This window comes from Xyrauchen texanus, chromosome 10 (genome assembly GCF_025860055.1).
Source record: "Xyrauchen texanus isolate HMW12.3.18 chromosome 10, RBS_HiC_50CHRs, whole genome shotgun sequence".
In the NCBI taxonomy this organism is placed as follows: domain Eukaryota; kingdom Metazoa; phylum Chordata; class Actinopteri; order Cypriniformes; family Catostomidae; genus Xyrauchen; species Xyrauchen texanus.
Window position 1 is genome coordinate 34,415,821 of NC_068285.1, and position 6,000 is coordinate 34,421,820.

Below are 6,000 nucleotides of genomic sequence, written 5' to 3' on the forward strand. Positions count from 1 at the left end.
GAGACTGAATAAATATGTTTAATGCCATTCAATTTAAAGGGGTCATGACATGCCTTTTTTATTATTATTAACATGTTCCTTGAGGTCCACTTATAATATTAGTAAAGTTTTTTAGTTAAGCAGTCATACATTTGTAAAACATGATTATTTCCCTCACTCATTCTGACCTTCTGTCAGAAGCGGTGCTGCTTCTTCTTTAAGGCTTGAGAGTAAACGCTGTTATGATTGGCTCTCTGCTCTTGACTGACCTGATCTTTCCCTGCCATCTCACTGCCCATCACTACTGGGCAGGGCTATGGAAATAATAAGGTTAAGTAGGTGTTGATGTGTTGTTGTGCAGGTGGTCAGATGCAAATGTCTACCACAGTGACATCACAATGTGGAGGAAGTAGAGTACAAGTCATTTTGGCAACTTCATTTCAACAAATACTATTTTTGCAGTGAGGAGGAAGTTTTGAGTTCTGAACCTTACAGTATGTTTTTATGTACAACTTACGTCAAAATATCAAAGAAAATGTTTATTCTTTATGTCATGATCCCTTTAACCTGTTTAACACATTTAACTAATTTGACATTAATGTTTAATTCTGTGCTGAGTGATTTATGAAGACTGATCAGAAAAATGAATGAAAATTTTGTAATTTAAGTTTAGTTTGACTTTTTGTAAACAATAACAACAACAATTGGAAATTGGTTAAAAAAAACGTATGCTGTAAATAATTTTTGGCATAAATTCAAACACATTTTAGACATTAATGATACTAGTAATAGTTCATATAAAAAAACAGTACAAGGATGAACTAAAGTGACTCCTTCCAAAATAACAGTACAGTATGCCACAGCTGAGTCAATACTGAGTCAAAAGTCAGTAATTTATCTCCCTGTTTTAGGGTCAGCAACAGTACGGCTCAATTTGGATTCATGACGCTCGTGTGCGCATTACTCAGTGTCTCACTGACAGCTTACGGTCTATTTTCTCTGCAGCATTCAGACATGCCATTGACATTCATAGCAGCTCTTTGCCTCCGTCATGATTTTTTTCCATCCTGACCCTGAATGTTTAAAGGTGTCAGGGATAAAGACCAAATGCTGACTTGCATATAAGTTTGTTGTTATTTTCAAACCAAGTTCTTGGCTCCTCTATTAACAAATAGTTTTTTCAACCAATGCGCTAATTTTCAGAGCCTTTATAATCAAATCCCCAACTACAGTATATTAAGCAGAAAATGTATTTGGTTCTTTTGAGAGCAGAAGATTAAAATTGTCCTCACAATTTTGTTTATTTTAGAAAGTGGTCAGGTAAAGTTATGCCCTGTGCTATTTCAAATTTTTGAACAATGACAACATATAGCTAATCCAAATATACATCATATAAAATGTAGGACATGACATTTTAAAAAAAAAAAAACTTTCAACCCAACTATGTGATGTCAAGACTTGGAAAACACTGGTCTAGATGATTTAGTCATCTCAAATAATGGAGATAAATATAAGCTCTTTCTGGCCTAAACTATAGCAACCATGTTTTGTTGCATACCACCATTGGAAGTACACATATGTCATATTAAGGCTACTGGATTAAATTAGGAGTATATTTAAAAACAATAGTTTCCTTAGAACTGTTTTTTAGACACTATCACAGCATTTTCAATCAATTTGTTCCAATCAATTCCTTCATTCATTTTCAAATGAAAAAGTTCAACAAATCTTTTATTTCACTCACTAGAAGTCTTTTACTATTACGTAAGTAGGAGAGGCAGACGAGGAATGGGGATCTAAACGCAGGTTCTTTATTGAACAAAATGAAAATAAACAAGACAGGAACAAAGGAAACATCCACAAGGGGAAAAATGAAACCAAAACATGAAAACATCAAGGGAACACGAACAGGATGAACAGGTTGAAGCAAGGCAAGGCAAGTTTATTTATATAGCACATTTCATACTTCAGTGGTAATTCAAAGTGCTTTACATAGAAGAGATTAAAATAAGAATAAAAAATAAGAATAATTGAAACAGTTTAGAATATAAAATAAAATACAGTACAAACAGTCGGACACACAGTGGCACAGTGCTCATTCAGTAAATGCACAGGTAAACAGATGTGTTTTGAGTCTGGATTTGAATGTGACTACTGTAGGAGCACATCTGATCTCTTCTGGAAGCTGGTTCCAGCTGCAGCTGGAATAAAAGCTAAAAGCAGACTCTCCTTGCTTAAAGTGAACCCTTGGTATTTCTAGCTGATGTGATCCTAATGATCTGAGTGATCTGTTGGGTTTATATTCAGTGAGCATATCTGCAATATATTGAGGTCCTAGCCCATTGAGTGATTTATATACCAGTAATAATACTTTAAAATCAATCCTAAATGTAACTGGGAGCCAGTGTAAAGACCTGAGGACTGGTGTGATATGTTCATATTTTCTGGTTCTGCTCAGAATCCTGGCAGCAGCGTTCTGTATGAGCTGCAACTGTCTTATGGTCTTTTGGGAAGGCCAGTGAGGAGTCCATTACAATAATCCTCCCTGCTGGTGATGAAGGCATGCACAAGTTTCTCTAGGTCTTGACTGGAAACAAAGCATCTAATTCTTGCAATATTTTTCAGATGATATTATGCTGGTTTAGTTACTGCTTTGACATGACTACTGAAACTAAGGTCTGACTGTAGAGACACACCAAGATTCCTGACTTGATTTTTAGTTGTTTGACCCCTAGTGTCAAGGTATGCATTCACCTTGAGAACGTCATCTTTGTTTCCAAACACAATGACTTCAGTTTTGTCTTTGTTTAACTGAAGAAAGTTTTGGCACATCCAACTGTTTACTTCATCAATGCATTGGCACAGGGAGTCAATGGGGCTGTAATCATTAGGTGATAGGACTAAGTAGATCTGTGTGTCGTCTGCATAGCTGTGGTAAGCAATTTGGTTCTTTCTCATTATTTGGCTCATTGGGAGCATATACAGGTTGAACAGGAGTGGCGCAAGAATTGAGCCTTGAGGGACTCCGCATGTCATGGACGTCCACTCAGACTTATGTCTCCTATACTCACATAATAACCTCTCCCTTCTAAGTATGACCTGAACCATTTTAGGACCATCCCAGAAAGCCCCACCCAGTTTTCCAGCCTGTCAAGAAATATGTTGTGATCAACACTGTCAAATGCAGCACTGAGGTCGAGTAGTACCAGTACTGATAATTTGCCTGTATCAGTATTTAAGCGAATATCGTTTATTATCTTTATGAGCGCTGTCTCTGTGCTGTGATGCGATCGGAAACCAGATTGAAAATTGTCAAAGTATCCATTTGAGTTCAAGAATTTGTTCAGCTGATTGAAGACAACTTTTTCAATGATCTTGCCTATGAAAGGCAGATTTGAGATCGGTTTATAGTTGCTTAATATGGTCTTATCCAGATTGCTCTTTTTCAAGAGGGGCTTGACAACTGCAGTTTTCAGGAGTTTGGAAAACTCCCAGAGAGAAGTGAAGAGTTTATCACTTCTAGGAGATCTGCTTCTAAACAGTTGAACACACTTTTGAAAAAAGATGTGAGAAGTGCATCAAGGGCAGGTTGATGTTTTAAGGTGCTGTACGGTTTCTTCCAAAATTTTGCCATCAATTTCTTTGAAATCAGACATAGTAACTACTTTCTCAGGTTGTGGTTTGATTTGTTTGACCCCAGCACAACTCAAGGATGTGCTGATCACCTTTCTGATATTATTGATTTTTTCAGAGAAGAAAGAAGCAAACTCATTGCACTTGCTGTCTGAGAGCAATTCACTGGGAATCTGGCTTGGGGGGTTTGTCAGTCTCTCTACAGTCGCAAAAAGAGTGTGTGTGTTGTTTAAGTTGCTGTTTATAATATTCGAGAAGAAAGTCTGTCTAGCTTTGCGTAGTTCCATATTAAAAGCATGGATGCTGTCTTTGTAGATGTTATAATGGACTACAAGTTTTGTCTTCCGCCACATGCGCTCTGCTTTTCTGCATTGTCTTTTCATATTTTGCACTGCTGTTGAGTTTCTCCAAGGTGCTTTTTGTCTGCCACTCTTCTTCCTGACTTTGCATCTACTTCAGACATCCACAAACAGCAATCGACAATGACTGGGCAACAAACAGGGTTTAAATACACAGGGAGAGTGATGATCAAACAGGACACAGGTGAGAACAATGAGTGACTGCTGGCAGTGATGAGGGCAGGGAATTATGGGAAGTGTAGTTTTAAGACAGTTGACAAGTGAAACACTTAGCAGGGGAATCGTGACATTTACGATGATTATTTCCACTTTAAGTATTTCTTGAAGTGGAAGTTAAAGGGCTAAAAATGGGCAAACAGGCAAGTGGTCTTGATCATAACAATGTGATAATTAGTAATGTGTCATATTTGTACTGAGTAATTTGTTCTATTGAGAAATATAGCAACTGATTTTGTAATATTGTCTGATTTCATCATTAGGGGAATGGATTTCCTTTATTAATAATTTGCCATTTAGTACATGCTTTAATCACAATCTGTCTGCAGAGACAAACTGGTATATTTAATTGCTTGCTGAAAGGCAACATGGGGAATGTTTTGGTTACTCACACACCTTGGTTCACTGAAAAGGGGGAACTAGATGCTGCATCAGAAGCTGATGCTATGGGAGCACCCTTCAGGGTTGGAAACCCTATCATGGCAATTTGTTTGTAAATGGTCTGCACTTATATAGCACCTTTTTAAGCCTCACCGGTATTCAAAGTTCTTTACACAGCGTCTCATTCACCCATTCATACACCAATGGCAGCAGAGCTGCTTTGTAAGGTGCTAGCCTGCCATTGGGAGCAACTTGGGGTTCAGTGTCTTGCCCAAGGACACTTCGGCATGTGGAGTCATGTGGGCCAGGATTTGGTATATTTTTCCAAATCCATTAATATTTTGGAAAAATATTATTTGATATATATCATATTTAAATTGATTGATTCACATGGCAGACAAAAATACCTTGTAACAGGGTTCGGGAAAGGAGGAGAAGGGATTTCTTGTTGTCAACATTCAACAAGACTTTAATAATAACGTAACATCAAACTGAAATGGAGCATAATAACAAACATTGACGCACACACACACACACACAACTCTATGTGTGTCTCTCATTATCCTTCTGGCATCACCGACTCCTCCTCTTATCTCTCTTCCGTGCGCTGCAGGTGTGCATCCTCACAGCCCGGCCACATACCCCCACCACCCGATTCCGGCCGGGGAAAGCTCTGGACTGACTTACACCCCCCCCCGGAGGAGAGGAAAGAGGGTGGGAGAGACAGAGAGAGAGAGAGAGAGAGAGGGAGAGAAAGAGAAAAGAATAAAACTCTGGTTCCCAACCACGCCAGCTTGGCAGCGATCCTCCTCGACACTGACACTGGCTCCCCCGCCTCCCGGCAGACGTCAGCGGCTTCTCCATCTCCTGGCGGACGGCGGCGAGAACCTCACCGATTTCTGCCTTGATCACCTTGTTCTAATGATGGATTACACTCTTAAAATGGAATACACAGACAATCAATGAATTGCCAACAAACCTACATAAACCAACTAACAAAGGACAATTGCATCTATGTGAACTTTTGCTGTTAATCCAGGATGTACTAACACATTAGGCATTAATCTTACAGTTCATACTAAATATTGTTGTTTAAACATTGGCCCTTAACACATAGTTTACTAATTTTAAACCATGACTTGCACTAGACGTAAATAACACATATTGACAATATATATATATATGTTGCCAGAGTGGAACTTGCCCCCACAGTGAGTCTGGTTTCTCCCAAGGTTACAACTATGTACAAACGTGTCAAAAGTGGCCTTTTCTGCATATCGTGGTTTCATTTTGTGGTCCTTTCTGCATATCGTGGTTTCATTTTGTGGTCCTTTCTGCATATCGTGGTTTCATTTTGTGGTCCTTTTCTGCATATCGTGGTTTCATTTTGTGGTCCATTCTGCTTTACATGGCAGCTCATTTTAGCTTATCA